Source organism: Ovis canadensis, chromosome 13 (assembly GCF_042477335.2).
Source record: "Ovis canadensis isolate MfBH-ARS-UI-01 breed Bighorn chromosome 13, ARS-UI_OviCan_v2, whole genome shotgun sequence".
NCBI lineage: Eukaryota > Metazoa > Chordata > Mammalia > Artiodactyla > Bovidae > Ovis > Ovis canadensis.
In genome coordinates, this window is record NC_091257.1 from 19,803,068 (window position 1) to 19,821,543 (window position 18,476).

The following is an 18,476-nucleotide window of genomic DNA, read 5'->3' on the forward strand; positions in this document are numbered from 1 at the left end:
GAAGCCACTGATTTCTAAGAGGGAAGGGTGTCAAGATAGTGGTGGGAAGTTCTGACAGCGTGCGTTGGAAGGTGTTAAAGACGAGAGTCAACAATCCTCTTAACATGCTGAGGGGTTTGTTTTAGTCTGTGAACCTGTGCAGTTAAGCATCTGCACGAGAGTCTCAGAAGGAACGTTTGGGCATACAAGAGCGGTGCAATGTGGCAGCTTTTCCCAACTCTCCTAGCTTCCTCTTCATCCCAGCATCTCTGAAGTCAAACTCTGTTTACTCGAAAGCTGTTCCTGATGAAATTGTCCTGGGCATATAAGCAAGGCAGAGACAGAAGAAAGTTCGAGAATTGCCATTCAAGCTTATCCATTTGCCGGTCATTAAAATAATCTGAGCTCCAAAAGAACATTGCTTCCCCAGAGTTGGCAAAATGTTCCCCAGCTCTGCACCTCTGAAAGGAAAGAAAGGGTTATGTAGGAGTCATTTCTAGGGGGGACCTCTGTCTCTTCCATGTGTTACTGACCAGGGTTCTTGGCCTCCCTGTACTGTGCTGTGCTTAGTTGCTCAGTCATTTCTGACTCTTCATGACCCTGTGGACTGTGGCCTGCTAGATTCCTCTGTCCATGGGGATTCTCCAGGCAAGAATACTAGAATGGGTTACTATGCCCTCCTGCAGGGGATCTTCCCAACTCAGGGATCGACCCGGGTTCTCCTGCATGCCAGGTGGATTCTTTACCAGCTGAACTACCAGGGAAGCCCTCTTGGCTTCCTTAATCAATAGAAATTGATAAGAGGCCCAGCAAGAAATTCAGGCAAGGCTCTATTGGGGCCCTTGCTATAGCAAGGTGGGGGGGGTGGTCAAAAACAAGTAATAAGTTTCCTTTCTTGTTCACACCCCAAGTTAGGGTTAAGGGGTGAAGGGTGGGGTGGCGGGGCAAGCTTGCTCCTTATATAGGGTGAGAGTAGGTCTAGGTCCAGGGGTCTGGCCTGAAAGGTGGCTTAGGTGATTTACCCCCACTTAGGTGGTATTGAGTGCAGGGGGCACAGGCAGTACCCTGCTTTCAGTCCCAACACCCTGTTTTTGTTCCTGGCTCTTCACAAGTGGCAGTTGGGCTTTTTGGTCCGTTTGTATCTTGTTGTCTATTATTTGCTCCAATTGTACAAGCACTCAGTTACTTTTAGTCCCTTATAGTTTCAGCGTATTTTGTTGCTCAAGAAGACGTGTGTTCAGGTGCAAGCACTGCAGCAAAGGATCCCAGGTCCCAACCTGTCTCATGGGCAACTTGCCCCTCTTTGCAGTCCACCTGTCCCCTTCTCCCACCACGCACGTGCCACCGTATAACCAGGAAGGACATGAGGACGATGCAGTAGCTGTGTGGAGGATCGTCCAGCAGGCTGTGAGGATTCAGGAGCTATGAGCTTAGGGAAGACCCTCCTCCTCGAGTGTCTAGGAATCTGTCTATAGGGGGAGACTCCCAGATACCTCAGAATTCAGCCAGTTATGTTACTGTCACGAGTTTGCTGTCTCTGAGCCACGTGTCTAATCAATTACACATTTTCTTCCCCTTTCTTTCACTTCTCTGGATCTGAAATAAAACCTAAACTGATCCCACACTTACTTTTCTCCTTCAGAGCACTTACCATGGTTTTTAATTATGTTTATTTGTGTGCCTGGTCTCCTGGACATGATCAAGGAATAATTGCTGAATTTTACTTGTTCAATGCTGTCAAAGACTAATTATTTTGTTTTGTTTTTCAAAAATGTAAATCATGGCTCAACTGCAAGTATAGAATGAACGTGCATTAAAGATTTCAACTCCGTTATAAAGGGAATAGGATCACGGAAAACCGGTTCCAATGAAATATCAGAGGTTATTATAGGCATTTTACAAAAATGCGCTAAAATATCCAGGTTAGATATAAAACTGATCAACATCTCACAGAAGAGCCAGACAGACACTGTAAGGCTCCATGGTGTAGTGATTATCACATCTGCTTTACATGTAGAAGGTCCTGGGTTCAATTCCCAGTGGAACCACAAGTTTGCATGTATTTCCATTCAGTTACTTTTTAGAAATGACTTTTTTCTACAAATGGAAGATTAAATCTTCTACTGGATGAAAATTAACATCTCCACTATACTGTGACTCAAATAAAAGTAAGATCATGTCTTTCATTTTACTCAAATTAATTAATTTTAGGAAAAAAAAAAACTTTATGCCTTATTTAAAAATGAAACTGCCCAGGAGGCTCAGTAGTAAAGAATCCACCTGCCAATACAGGAGACACAAGAGACTCGTGTTCAATCCCTGGGTCAGGAAGATCTCCTGGAGTAGGAGATGGCAACTCGCTCCAGTACTCTTGCCTGGAAAATCCCATGGACAGAGGAGCCTGGTGGGCTACAGTCCACGGGGTCACAAAGAGTGGGACACGACTGAGCACACATACATGTTTTAAATGGGAACCAGGTTTACCCTCCATAAAACCAAGATAACACCCCAAAGTTAGCACGATGAAAAGTGAACGTGAAGTTGTTCAGTCATGTCTGACTCTTTGCAACCCCACGGACTGTAGCCCACCAGGCTCCTCTGTCCATGGGATTTTCCAGGTAATAGTACTGGAGTGGATTGCCATTTCCTTCTCCAGGGAATCTTCCCAACCCACGGATCGAACCCGGGTCTCCCACATACAATGCTTAACCATCTGAGCCACCAGGGAAGTCCCCTAAAAACCAAGAAAACACCCCAAAGTTGGCACAATAAGACAGTGTTTTCTTCAATGCTGGTGAAGCCTTCAGTTCAGTAGGCCAAGCTTTTCAGAGAAGGCACACTTTCTAGCTTTCAGATTCATGACATTGAAGATGTTTGCTTTCTGGGACACTGGCTAAAGCCAAGGTGCTTTTCCCTGTTGGACAACCACACTCTTATTAGGCCTAGGTTTTAGTTTGCTTTTTTTCCAGTAGTCATGTATGGATGTGAGAGTTGAACTATAAAGAAAGCTGAGGACTGGTGCTTTTGAACTGTGGTGTTGGAGAAGACTCTTGAGTCCAAAAGTCCCTTATACACATCTGTGTCTCTTTCCCTGTCTTGCATACAGGGTCGTCATTGCCATCTTCCTAAATTCCATATATATGTGTTAGTATACTGTATTGGTGTTTTTCTTTCTGGCTTACTTCACTCTGTATAATCGGCTCCAGTTTCATCCATCTCATCAGAACTGATTCAAATGAATTCTTTTTAACGGCTGAGTAATACTCCATTGTGTATATGTACCACAGCTTTCTTATCCATTCATCTGCTGATGGACATCTAGGTTGTTTCCATGTCCTGGCTATTATAAACAGTGCTGCGATGAACATTGGGGTACATGTGTCTCTTTCAATTCTGGTTTCCTCGGTGTGTATGCCCAGAAGTGGGATTGCTGGGTCATAAGGTAGTTCTATTTGCAATTTTTTAAGGAATCTCCACACTGTTCTCCATAGTGGCTGTACTAGTTTGCATTCCCACCAACAGTGTAGGAGGGTTCCCTTTTCTCCACACCCTCTCCAGCATTTATTGCTTGCAGATTTTTGGATCGCAGCCATTCTGACTGGTGTGAAGTGGTACCTCATTGTGGTTTTGATTTGCATTTCTCTAATAATGAGTGATGTTGAGCATCTTTTCATGTGTTTGTTAGCCATCCGTATGTCTTCTTTGGAGAAATGTCTATTTAGTTCTTTGGCCCATTTTTTGATTGTGTCGTTTATTTTTCTGGAATTGAGCTGCAGAAGTTGCTTGTATATTTTTGAGATTAGTTGTTTGTCAGTTGCTTCATTTGCTATTATTTTCTCCCATTCAGAAGGCTGTCTTTTCACCTTGCTTATAGTTTCCTTTGTTGTGCAGAAGCTTTTAATTTTAATTAGATCCCATTTGTTTATTTTTGCTTTTATTTCCAGAATTCTGGGAGGTGGATCATAGAGGATCCTGCTGTGATTTATGTCTGAGAGTGTTTTGCCTATGTTCTCCTCTAGGAGTTTTATAGTTTCTGATCTTACATTTAGATCTTTAATCCTAACATGTATACTATCATGTGAATTGAATCGCCAGTCTATGTCTGACGCAGGATGCAGCATGCTTGGGGCTGGTGCATGGGGATGACCCAGAAAGATGTTATGGGGAGGGAGGTGGGAGGGGGGTTCATGTTTGGGAATGCATGTAAGAATTAAAGATTTTAAAATTTAAAAAATAAAAAACTAAAAAAAAATAATAAAATAAAAATAACATAAAGAAAAAAAAAAAAAAGACTCTTGAGAGTTTCTTGGACTGCAAGGAGATCCAACCAGTCCATCCTAAAGGAAATCAGTCCTGAATATTCATTAGAAAGACTGATGCTGAACCTGAAACTCCAATACTTTGGCCACCTGATGTGAAGAACTGACTCACTGGAAAAGACCCTGATGCTGGGAAAGATTGAAGGGGGGAGGAGAAGAAGAGACAGAGGATGAGATGGTTGGATGGCATCACCGACTCAATGGACATGAGTCTGAGAAAGCTCCAGGAGTTTGTAATGGACAGGGAGGCCTGGCATGCTGCACTCCATGGGGTCACAAAGAGTTGGACACAACTGAGAGAGAGAACTGGAACTGGAAGAGGGTTCTTCTGGCATATCATGTAAAACCATTATAATGAATACTGTTGTCTGCCAAAGGTTCTCAATCTGGAACCTTCTCTCTCAGTTAAAAAGGGAGGTTAGCAAGCATTAGAGAAGTACTGAAGACATTCTAGCCCCACACTGAGACTCTCTTCATGACATTAACAGTCTGACCTACCAAGAAATGTGAGGAACCATCCTGGTAGGGACTGTAATGTTTTTAACAGCACATCTCTTCCACGATGTCTCTGAAACACAGGTCTAATCAGTCATTGGAAAGCACATGGTGGAAGGCAGAGACGATGGCCAACATGCTCTAACATTCTTACTTTTTTATTTACGAATAGCATTGAGAGATAAAAACTTTTAGTCAGCTTCTAATCCAAGACTTCAGAGAAAAGGTTCAGATACCTGACCCAGGACTCACAACCCCTAACAGTAGTCTCTGGTGCCCCTGCCAATCTAACTATGGCACACGTTGAATTCTTTTTCTGGGTCTAGTCAGGGCGAGATTGTAAATGGTAATAGGACTGGATGATTTCTGAAAATCTGGGGAGGAATCCCAGCAGCATCAAAACAGCTATGACAAGAGGAAGTGTGGGCTCTGGTGCCAGAGCTGCTGGATTCTGCTTTCCACCTCTGCCCCTTTCTGTCTGTGTGATCTGAGGCACATTATTTAACCTCAATGAACTTCAGTCTCCTCATCTATAAAGTGGGGATATAATTCAGGTTTCTCTCACTGAGTATAACAAAATGCAGTCAGCAGGATGCCTGGCACATGGTCAGCACTGCATGAATGCAGGATGCTGCTGACACTAGCCTGCCCACCTGTCATACAGTTCCATTTCTCTTTCCATCCTCAGCCCATAGCTATTCCTCCTGGTTTTAGAAAATAGCATTTCTACAGTGCACAGGATCATATTCTTCTCCACATATTGGCAGAGGAGCCCGCTGCTGCTGCTGCTGCTCCTGCTAAGTCGCTTCAGTTGTGTCTGACTCTGTGTGACCCCATAGAAGGCAGCCCTCCAGGCTCTGCCATCCCAGGGATTCTCCAGGCAAGAACACTGGAGTAGATTGCCATTTCCTTCTCCAATGCATGAAAGTGAAAAGTGAAAGTGAAGTTGCTCAGTCGTGTCTGACTCTTAGTGACCCCATGGACTGCAGCCTACCAGGCTCCTCCATCCATGGGATTTCCCAGGCAAGAGTACTGGAGTGGGGTGCCATTGCCTTCTCTGGCAGAGGAGCCTAGTAGACAGAAAATCTCCAGCTTGAAGAACAAAATCTAAATGAATTGTTTCTTTAAGGAAAAGGTGAATATTGATGTGAACCCCAGACGGTGTTTGTTCCTTCAGGATAAACTGATGGCAAATGAACAAGAACCTGAGAGCGTAACAAACATGGAGAAACTGGATGAAGTCAGGAAGCATAGTGAAAGAGATGCAAAGATGGGCAAAGAGATTTTAACTGAGTCAGAAATGAAGGGAATTTAAAAATTGTCCTTGAATTGAAAATGTTGGGGCATCATTAAAGCATGATTGTTAGACACCCCCAGTAGGAAACACCAGCATTCCCCAATCGGATGAATGTTATAGATGGTCCCAGTCCTCATAGTGACATTAGATAATTTGGATAGTCATGACAGAATTTCCTGATTTTCTTGTCTGATTTTTAAGGAGTGAGTTCAGACAGATCTCCTGATGTGAAGAGAGAGACTCTATCCATTTCAAAAATGTCTTTTGAAGAATATTTACGATCTGATTGGTATGTGCCAAACCCTACGGTAGGAGCTCCCCGCAAGGAGTTTCTAGTGGAATGAGTCAAAGCAGAACACATGAACAGATGACAGAAACGTGAAACACCAGGACAGAGCCCAACACAGGTGCCGTGGTCCTTTCGTTACCAGACTATGGCCATGGAGAAAGGGAAGTGGCCAGACCACAGGGAAAAAAGGCGAATACTTCGTGGGCTGGTCAGATGCCACTTGGTCCAGTTCTGATTGTGCTGTTTTTAAGAGGGACACTCAGGGAAGGTGAGAGATGATCCCTGCTGATACTTGGCCAGGAAAAACTGAGAAGAGATCCCGGAAATTCTCAGGTGAGCAAATCAACAGAATATTATGGAGAGCATCATGGGGAAGAAGTCGGTTCTTTCTCTAGGGTTTTTCTAAGTTGACTGGACAGAAATTATGAGGAATCCACACTGAGCACTTGAGCAGAGTGCAGTAGGTCCTGTGTTATGAGGGTGGAATAGGCTATCAGTTCAGTTTGGTCACTCAGTCGTGTCAGGCTCTTTGCGACCCTTTGGGCTGCAGCACACCAGGCTTCCCTGTCCATCACCAACTCCCAGAATAGGCTATATTTGGAGGGTTTGAGCTCCTCACCACTGAAGGCATTCAAATAATTTTTTGATAATACATATAATGACTGCTAATCAAGTGATCCCTACATGGGAAATTCTTGAGTTTTTTCCTACTCTCATGTTTTGTGAATAGTAGAAAACTTAAAACCAAATTAAAATAGAATTATTTTTTATTTAAAAAATAATGTTAAGAGTAATTTCTTCTACAAAATGAAGCGTACAAAAGCCATTTTGTCCACAATCAGCCCAACAGATCTAGACCCTAATTCTAGCCCTGTTCCTTACTAGATAGGGTGTCATTTCATACAAGTATGACCTCAAGACCTCTGAAGGTAAATTATAGTCCTTTTGGTACATTCCTTCATAGCATCCCTTTCCCCTTCATAGCATCATCACAATTTGTAATCATTTCTGTGCCACGTACTGAAAACTCCAAAAGAACATAAAACCCTGAATTGCTCACCGCTGGATACCTACCACCCAGTGCCAGTGGCAAAGAGCAGCACATTGAAGGCTTGCATACAACTGTGAAAATGAATTTAGAAATGTAAATCCCTGCTCTTTGGTTCCAGGTTTTCCTACAGAGTGGAGATAAAAATGTCTGCCCTCAGAGTTTTGTTTTTTAAAGATTATGTGTGTGAGCGTGTGTTTATACACATATGATCAGCATATATAGGATATAATAATATGTCTAAATATGCACAGTAATTTTATATGTGATAATATATAATATTTTATATTTGATAATAATAATACAGAATGCTTGTCTATATGATATCTGAATTTCAATTGCTGTGTATTGTGGCACTTAGGGCACAATAAAATGAAAGTTAGCATTGGTTTATTATTATGGCTTCTCCATATTGAGGATGAAGTCTGTATTAGAGAAACGCGGGCATCCAAAATTGGAAAAGTGAACTTTCACTCCAACATTCAAAGCTCTATAAATCCAGCTGGGAATCCAAAATATGCAGAAAAGATAATACTAACAGATGCAGAGACTCATGTATTCACTCAACAGTGCATTAGGCGAGGGCAATGCATAGGTGGATTCTACCATTACTTAACATAGCGCAGGGTCTGGTGTAAAAGATGGACACAGACACCTAATTACAAGTCAGTGAGATGCAAACAAGAGAACAAAGCAGAGTGACGACTGAACCCAGGGTGTTTGACTCTCTCAAGTGAGACCTGAATAGCAACTTAGAGCAGGAACTCACAGGAGTCAGGGCTGAAATTCAGTCAATTTCTACCACATGGACACTTCCACACCAGCTGGCGGCGGGCATTGCCTCATGCCTCACGCCAGCCTTCTACCCCTGCACCCCGCTCCAGGCCATCCTGTGGAGCCGCTCCCACAAGCCAGCTGGAAAGGGCTTCCTCACTGGAGCTGAAGGGGCCCTTCAAGAGCACGCTGGCGCTTCAAGTCTAACTGGTCTTTTCCTGAACATGATCTTTTATTGACTATTTTGACTATTGCCCCTCTCAGGAGGATTTGAGAGTGTGGAGGAGGAAGAAACGGAGGTGGAGAAGGGAGAGGAGGAGGAAGAAAAAGCTTGAGGAACAAAGGAACATCACAAAAGAAAGAGACCATGTGGTTTGAAATCACTGAAGCCCAAGGTGAGGGCGGCAAAGCAGAAACCAGTGAGTAGGCTTCGGTGAGTGGCTCATGATGGGCAAAATATACAAGTGGGGGCCTAGCATTTCACTGCCAGCATTGAGATCTACCACTTTCAGCTTTGCAGCCAAGGGCAAATCATTTGACCGCACTAAGCCTCAATACCTCATCTGTATAATAAGTTGGAAACAGGGGAAACAGTGACAGACTTTATTTTGGGGGGCTCCAAAATCACTGCAGATGGTGACTGTAGACATGAAATTAAAAGATGCTTGCTCCTTGGAAGAAAAGTTATGACCAACCTAGACAGCATATTAAAAAGCAGGGACATTACTTTGCCAACAAAGGTCTGTCTAGTCAAGGCTATGGTTTTTTCAGTAGTCATGTATGGATGTACGAGTTGGACTATAAAGAAAGCCGAGCACTGAAGAATTGATGCTTTTGAACTGTGGTGTTGGAGAAGACTCTTGAGAGTCCCTTGGACTTCAAGGGGAGCCAACCAGTCCAGACTAAAGGAGGTCAGTCCTGGGTGTTCATTGGAAGGACTGATGCTGAAGCTGAAACTCCAATACTTTGGCCACCTGATGCGAAGAACTGAAGAGACCCTGATGCTGGGAAAGATTGAAGGTGGGAGGAGAAGGGGACGACAGAGGATGAGGTGGTTGGATGGCATCACCAACTCAATGCACATGAATTTGAGTAAGCTCCAGGAGTTGGTGATGGACAGGGAGGCCTGGTGTGGTGCAGTCAATGGCATCGCAAAGAGTCAGACACGACTGAGTGGCTGAACTGAACTGAACAGATAATAGGGATAATGACAGTGCCTTATCTCTGTGTAGTTGTGAATATTACTATGGTCCATGGCAAGTGATAAGTACAGAATCTGGTACAAGGAAAGCAATCACTACTGTTCTTGTTCAGTGGCTCTGTGGTGAAAACTTTGCATGTGTCTTTCAACCATTAACATCCCCAGACTTCACTGAAAAAGATGGTAACCTCTGGGTCATGGAGCACAAAAAGGAGTCCACCATTACAGTGGATGGTTTTTTGACCCAGAGTGTGTGCTGTAGTTGTTAGGTCCATTATCACTCCGAGAATCATGGGTGACTGATACAACTTTGCTGCTATGGCAACACAGGTCTTTTCGATGTCCTGCTTGAACATTTCCCAAGTAATGTGGTACATAATAAAAATTGCATAACCCTGAGCCCAACTAGAGCACTCTTAGCAAGAGAGAGACACCACAGCCAGCAGGACAAGATGTGTGTAAACAGGAAATGAAAAGAACAGCCTTTCTAAAGCAGCAACATGCCATAGGAGGCACAGAGGCTGTTTCCAAGCCATGCTCTCTGTGTTACAATGTGAACTTTCCTTTCTTTTCCACGAAAGATGTTGAAAGGTTAATTTCATAATGGAAAGTAGATGCAACATGGGCAGAGAAGAGAGGATCATATCCCAGGATAATGAGCACACAGGGAACTTCCTTAAAAATAGAGGAGAAAGGCGACCTCTTGGCGGTCCAATGGGTAAGACTCTGCACTTCCACTGCAGAGGGTGCAGGTTTGATCCTGGTCCCCAGGAATGAAGATCCCACTTGCTGGGTGGCACAGCCAAAAGAATTTTCAAAAAATAGAGGAGAGAGAAGAGAGGGGCTTTGGGAGGCCATGATTCCTAGAAATCTTCCATTCGTTGTAAAACTCACCTCCTCCACTAGCTGCATCATGTAACTGCTCACACACATCCCTCAAGACCCAAGATCTGAGAAAGAGGCTCTTCTTTAAAGCCCTGTGATGAGTTTATTTGATTCCCTAGATTGCTGTCTGTCTGAGCTGGTCGGATTAAATATTGATGGAGACGGTGATTTCCAGTCACATCGTACAACAGCATGATAACCTCCAGAGAGAACGAACCTCTCTGTGAACCTGCATTTGGAGACAGCTGGCTCTGAGGCTTCCTTCTCTGCTGGGATCCAGTTAACCTAAAATACAATCCAAGCCCAGCCCTCCATCGATCATAGCACTTACTCCTGGAAGACAGATTTGATTTAACTTTCAAGGACACCCACGTTGGCTTTCCTCCTCGTTTATTTTTTCTGTTCTCTTCCACATTTTTGGTTAGGAGTAATGGCTTACTTTCTTTTCCCCATATTGGAAGAAGGGTGTTCTTGCCTGCACCCATAGTCAGTGATGGGAGGAGGTGCCAATGGTGGCTCAGTGGGCAATGCTTGGAAAGACTTTGAAAGCCCAGGCATGGTCAGGATGTAAGTGTTGGTCTTTATGAAAGAATTTATTTCGCCACTCAGGAATCCTATGCTTCTTTCAGATCCCTCCTCTGTCTCCACCCTGCCCTGGAAATCTAAGATCCTTACCTTCCCCCTGGAGTCTGAGTTTTCTCCCTAAAATTCTCAGGTAATCATCAAATAATGGGTTCACTTTTTTTTTTTTTTTGGTCATCCTTCATGCTTACCATCGTGACACACACTCAGATATCCCCACATTGTCCCCAATAAGATCTACCTTTCAGCAATTACTTAGAAAGATTCTGAGTCCCTGATTCTGTGAAGAGTACCTATAGCCACAATCTGACAGGGATTTGCATTTTAAAAGAAATAATGCTCGAAAGCATTTAAGACCTACAGGAGAGGTTGTCATGGAAGAGATTTTGTATGTGGAAAGAACTGAGTGGGAAGTATTAATCAGAAAGAAATTTAGAGTGGACACTCATTGTATTGGATCAAAGAAAAGGTATCATATTTGGCTTGTAGGGGTTTTAAAAGAAAGTGAAGTTAGTAAATTCAGAAGAAATTCTGCTAGTCAGACTTTGTGGAGAGAAAGTGCACTCATTACAAAAAAGGAAGAGAAGCAGAATAGTAAACAACTTTGCATTTATTCACCCACAGTTCAGAAGAGAACCCAGATGGGGGAGAATGCATGCAGGCATGCTAAGTCGCTGTAGTCGTGTCCGACTCTGTGCGACCCTGTGGACAGCAGCCCACCAGGCTCCTCCATCCACAGGATTCTCTAGGCAAGAATACAGGAGTGGGTTGCCATTTCCATCTCCAAGAGGAGAATGGATACATGTGTTTGTATGGCTGAGTCCCTTTGCTGTCCACCTGAAACTATTAATATATTATTAAATGGCTATAATTAGTTCAGTTGCTCAGTTGTGTCCAATTCTTTGCAACCCAATAGAGAAGGCAATGGCACCCCACTCCAGTACTCATGCCTGGAGAATACCATGGACGGAGGAGCCTGGTAGGCTACAGTCCATGGGGTCACTAAGAGTCGGAGATGACTGAGCGACTTCACTTTCACTTTTCACTTTCATGCATTGGAAAAGGAAACGGCAACCCACTCCAGTGTTCTTGCCTGGAGAATCCCAGGGACAGAGGAGTCTGTTGGGCTGCCATCTATGGGGTCGCACAGAGTCAAATACGACTGACGTGACTTAGCAGCAGCATGGACTGCAGCAGGCCAGGCTTCCTGTCCATCAGCAACTCCCAGAGTTTACTCAAACTCATGATGCTGTCCAACCATCTCATCCTCTGTTGTCCCCTTCTCTTTCTGCCTTCAATCTTTCCCAGCATCAGTGTCTTTTCCAATGAATCAGTTCTTTGCATCAAGTAGCAAAAGTACTAGAGTTTCAGCTTCAACATCAGTTCTTCCAATGAATATTCAGGGTTGATTTCCTTTATAATTGACTGGTTTGATCTCCTTGCTGTCCAAGGGACTCTCAAGAGTATTCTCTAACATCACAGTTCAAAAGCATCAATTCTTCAGCACTCAGCCTTCTTTATGGTCCAACTCTCACATCTATATATGACTACTGGAAAAACCATTGCTTTGACTAGACAGACCTTTATCGACAAATGTCTCTGGTTTTTAATATGTTGTCTAGGTTGATCATAGCTTTTCCTCCAAGGAGCAAACATCTTTGAATTTCACGGCTGTAGTAACCATCTGCAGTGATTTTGGAGCCCAAGAAAATAAAGTCTGTCACTGTTACCATTGTTTTCCCCTCTATTTGCTGTGAAGTGATGGGACTGGATGCCATGATCTTTGTTTTTTGAATGTTTAGTCCAATACAAAATTAAAAATTTAATAAAGAAAAAGTAGATTCACATACCACAAATGTTCCAAATATAGCTACAAGTTTTCTGATTTTTTAAAAAACAGGAACAGACCCAGAGCATAATATGATGATTTTCAATGAGAATAAGGCCTGAAAGGGAGAAAGTGACATGCAAAGGAAGAAACCCAACAGTTCTCCACTCAGAATTCTCCTCTCTGATCACTTCCTTTTTTGGATGCTCCTCAAATCTCTCATCTAGCTGAGCGGTTCCTGGGATGGGGAACGGGTGTCCATTACCATTTCTTCGAAACTGTGCATATGCTAGTTTGGCTTCTAACTGACTGGTACCAGAACACCTTCATGCTTTTGCCACTGGACAGCTGTATGATCCCCTAAGTCACTTACTCTATTTGGACCTCATCTACAGGCGAGGGTGTTGGACTAACATGATGAAGAAACCCAGGATTGCTTCAGTCTAGGATATATGTCATTTCAAACAGATTCTGCTATTTGGTAAAGAAAAATACTTGAAGACCAATGATCTTGAGAATCTGTGACAAACCCTTATGTGGTCCAAGTAGTTTTGCTCTTTTGACTGAAGTTGACTTTGGCCACATGATTTCTGGGACATCAGAGAGTCCATTCTTGTAATAACCCGGCTGACCCATATCTCTTGGTACATTGTTATGACAGCATCAGAAGGGGCAAGCACAGGGATGATAGAGGACCAGCTGCACTAGCCAAAAACTGAGGCCGAGGATTTTTCTTGATTTTACAAGCTTGTAGGGGAAGGAGATGGTTCAGTTCACACTAACAAGCAATAATCCTAACTGGCAGCCTGTTTCTATAGCACTTCAGCATGTCAGACACGGTTGCAAGCAAATGACATAGAAGGAACTCATTTAACTTTCACAGCAAGCCTATAAAATAGGTATTATTAAATCCTATTTTATAGATAAGGTAACTGGGATGCAGAGCAGTTGAGCAGCTTGCCCACGATTATGCAGTTATTAAGAGATGGACCTAGGATCTGAAACCAAGTACTCATGTCTCAATTCAATGGGCATGAGACACATAGGGATCATTCACTACTAAATCTCTTGCTAAATATAGAATGAAGCCAGAGAAATTTCTCCTGGATGTCAGTTCCCTTAAGATCAGTCTATTGAGCCTTCGGATTAAATTCCCCAAAGACATTAGAGAATATTTGGCTTTCTAATTTATCTAAGGGTTGGCACTAGTGGGAAATTAATGAAAAGGTTTCTGGTAAATTCCATTTAACTTTTTCTGAACTTGTAAATATCTTGGCATGGGAAGTGTTCATAGAGTAAACAGTTTTTACAAATAGTTATACACCATATTTATTACTGCTTTTAACTTAATAAGCACCATCCTTCAAAGGATTCCCTTTGGACAGAGATGAAGACTGAGGCCAGAGGGTTGAAGCAAAGTGACTTATTCAAGCTCCAAAGTAAATGATGTCAGAGAAGGATCAAAACCCCAATTTCCTGACTTAAGACCAAAGATTTTTGAATGAGACCACATGAATCCTATATTTCACAGTGTAATTCTTTTTAAAATTCTTTTTTACTGAAGTATAGTTGTTTCACAATGTTATGTTAGTTTCTACTGTAAAGCAAAGTGAATCAGCTATGAGTGAAAAAAGAAAGGGAAAATGTTAGTTGCCCAGTCGTATCAGACTCTTTGCAATCCCGTGGACTGTAGTCTGCCAGGCTTCTATGTCCATGGGATTCCCCAGGCAGGAATACTGGAGTTGGAAACATTCCCTTCCTCAGGGGCTCTTTCCAGCCCGGGGATTGAACCCAGGTCTCCTGCATTGGAATGCAGAATGAAGCAGGGCAAAGACTAATAGAGTTTTGCCAAGAAAATGCACTGGTCATACCAAACACCCTCTTCCAACAACACAAGAGAAGACTCTACACATGGACATCACCAGATGGTCAACACCGAAATCAGATTGATTATATTCTTTGCAGCCAAAGATGGAGAAGCTCTATAAGCAAGGACCAGGAGCTGACTGTGGCTCAGATCATGAACTCCTTATAACCAAATTCAGACTGAAATTGAAGAAAGTAGGGAAAACCGCTAGATCATTCAGGTATGACCTAAATCAAATCCCTTATGATTATACAGTGGAAGTGAGAGATAGATTTAAGGGCCTAGATCTGATAGATAGAGTGCCTGATGAACTATGGAATGAGGTTCGTGACATTGGACAGGAGACAGGGATCAGGACCATCCCCAAGGAAAAGAAATGCAAAAAAGCAAAATGGCTGTCTGGGGAGGCCTTACAAATAGCTGTGAAAAGAAGAGAGGAGAAAAGCAAAGGAGTCAAGGAAAGATATAAGCATCTGAATGCGGAGTTCCAAAGAACAGCAAGAAGAGATAAGAAAGCCTTCTTCAGCGATCAATGCAAAGAAATAGAGGAAAACAACACAATGGGAAAGACTAGAGATCTCTTCAAGAAAATTAGAGATATCAAGGGAACATTTCATGCAAAGATGGGCTCGATAAAGGACAGAAATGGTATGGACCTAATGATATTAAGAAGAGGTGGCAAGAATACACAGAAGAACTGTACAAAAAAGGTCTTCATGACCCAGATAATCATGATGGTGTGATCACTAATCTAGAGCCAGACATCTTGGAATGTGAAGTCAAGTGGGCCTTAGAAAGCATCACTATGAACAAAGCTAGTGGAGGTGATGGAATTCCAGTTGAGCTGTTTCAAATCCTGAAAGATGATGCTGTGAAAGTACCACACTCAATATGCCAGCAAATTTGGAAAACTCAGCAGTGGCCACAGGACTGGAAAAGGTCAGTTTTCATTCCAATCCCAAAGAAAGGCAATGCCAAAGAATGTTCAAACTACCAAACAATCGCACTCATCTCACACACTAGTAAAGTAATGCTCAAAATTCTCCAAGCCAGGCTTCAGCAATACCTGAACCGTGAACTCCCTGATGTTCAAGCTGGTTTTAGAAAAGGCAAAGGAACCAGAGATCAAATTGCCAACATCCACTGGATCATGGAAAAAGCAAGAGAGTTCCAGAAAAACATCTATTTCTGCTTTATTGACTATGCCAAAGCCTTTGACTGTGTGGATCACAATAAACTGTGGAAAATTCTGAAAGAGATGGGAATACCAGACCACCTAACCTGCCTCTTGAGAAATCTGTATGCAGGTCAGGAAGCAACAGTTAGAACTGGACATGGAACAACAGACTGGTTCCAAATAGGAAAAGGAGTACGTCAAGGTTGTATATTGTCACCCTGCTTATTTAACTTCTATGCAGAGTACATCATGAGAAACGCTGGACTGGAAGAAACACAAGCTGGAATCAAGATTGCTGGGAGAAATATCAATAACCTCAGGTATGCAGATGAGACCACCCTTATGGCAGAAAGCGAAGAGGAGCTAAAAGGCCTCTTGGTGAAAGTGAAAGAGGAGAGTGAAAAAGTTGGCTTAAAGTTCAACATTCAGAAAATGAAGATCATGGCATCCGGTCCCATCACTTCATGGGAAATAGATGGGGAAACAATAGAAACAGTGTCAGACTTCTTTTTTGGGGGCTCCAAAATCACTGCAGATGGTGACTGCAGCCATGAAATTAAAAGACACTTACTCCTTAGAAGAAAAGTTATGACCAACCTAGATAGCATATTGAAAAACAGAGACATTACTTTGCCGACTAAGGTCTGTCTAGTCAAGCCTATAGTTTTTCCTGTGGTCGTGTATGGATGTCAGAGTTGGACTGTGAAGAAGGTTGAGCGCTGAAGAATTGGTGCTTTTGAACTGTGGTGTTGGAGAAGACTCTTGAGAGTCCCTTGGACTGCAAGGAGATCCAACCAGTCCATTCTGAAAGAAATCAACCCTGGGATCTTTGGAAGGAATGATGCTAAAGCTGAAGCTCCAATACTTTGGCCACCTCATGCGAAGTTTGACTCATTGGAAAAGACTCTGTTGCTGGGAGGGATTGGGGGCAGGAAGAGAAGGGGACGATTGAGGATGAGATGGCTGGATGGCATCACGGACTCGATGGACGTGAGTCTGAGTGAACTGTGGGAGATGGTGATGGACAGGGAGGCCTGGTGTGCTGCGATTCATGGGTCGCAAAGATTCGGATAAGACTGAGAGACTGAACTGAACTGAATTGAACTCCTGCATTGCTGGCAGATTCTTCGCAGTCTGAGCCACCAGGGAATCAGCTCTATGTATACATATATCCCCTCGTTTTTGGATTGCTTACCATTTCGGTCGCCATAGAGCACTGAGTAGAGTTCCTTGAACCGTAGAGTAGGTTCTCATTAGTTAGCAGTGTGTGTATTTCAGTCCCAATCTTTCAGTTCATCCCATCCTCGCTCCCTTGCGCCTCTTGTCCATTCCTCTGTCCTCTATGTACGTGTCTCTATTTCTGCTTTGTAAATGAGATCAACTATACCAGCTTTCTAGATCCCACGTATATGCTTTAATAAACAATATTTGCTTTTCTCTTTCTGACTCACTTCAGTCTGTATGATAGTTTTTAGGTATATTTCAGTTTCTTTGGGTCTCTGCCTGTCTCTCCAACTTTCAAAGAAATTGTATCTTAGCATCTATATAAGTCAGCCCCATGGAAGTTCAAGTGAAATGTATTTGAATGACATGGATACCCACAGAGATTGGCATAGGATTAAACAATCCCATTCTATAAATCTCCCTTCTAATGCCTCCCACACATCCGTTCATCTCTTCTCAATCTCAGTGTTGTTATCTTGACTCACAACTTCATTAATTCACCCCTAGATTTCTGCCTCTGGTTTCTCTGCTTCTATTCTTCCCTTTTCCACAATCTGTGTGCCTGCAACTTGCAATTTTATCTTTCTAAAGCTTTGTTTAAAAGTCCAGGTTTGCTTAATAATCTTCATGGGTTTCTATTGTCCTGAGGGTTACTCCTTGGTATGTGTAAAGGCATTTGGGGTTCATAAGCAAGGCAAATTCCTGCCTCCACTTCTCTGTATGCCAAGCAGTTATCATGGATACTTGAACAGCTGTTAGTGTCATCAATATTCTGAGGAGCAGTGCACATTTTAGAGACGTCAGTACAGTGCTACTATTAAGAACATAAGCTTTGGAATGCGATAACATGGGCTTGGCTCCCAACTCTGCTTCCACTAGCTTGGGAACAGCTGGAGGGCTGGCTGGAGGATTCATAATCTAGGATGACCTCACTCAGATGTCTGGAAATTGACAGGTGATTGGCCAAAGGCTGGCTGACTCTCAGCTGGTCCTCCCTGGTTCTCTGCCATGTAACCTCCTGTCTTCCAGCAAAACACCTTGGATTCATTCATATGGTCGTCCTAGGATCTCAAGTGCAGCAGAAAAGCAAGCCCTAATGTGCAAATGTGTTTCAATTCTCTGCCTACATCATAGTTACTAATGTCCCTGCACCAAAGCATGTCACATGGCAGAGCCAAGATTTAAGGGATGAAGAAATACACTTCATTTCTTAAAAGACAGGGAGGAATCTTGAGCAACATGTTCTACCTTCTAAGTTTCAGTTTCCTTTCATGAATAACGGGGGTGCTAGTGTTCATTTCTGAATTATAAATTTGCAGGGAGGATCAAATAATATGACATACATCATTTGGCACCAAGAATGCAATCAATAGATATTATTCACTAAGTTCAAATATGAATCCTGCAGTAGTTATTAAAATGTAAAGAACATTCTTCGACCTTTCAGGGAATCTAAATTGTCAATGAATTCTCACAGTACAGTTTTAGCTCATGTAGCTTCTTTCTTTATT

The 18,476-nt window shown here is 42.8% G+C and overlaps 1 non-coding gene across 1 annotated transcript; it reads left to right on the forward strand.

The window, feature by feature from the left end:
• Positions 1 to 1,954: 1,954 nt before the first annotated feature.
• TRNAV-UAC (transfer RNA valine (anticodon UAC)) lies at positions 1,955 to 2,027 on the forward strand. Its single transcript has one exon. It is a non-coding gene; the product is annotated as a tRNA-Val (tRNA).
• Positions 2,028 to 18,476: the final 16,449 nt, after the last annotated feature.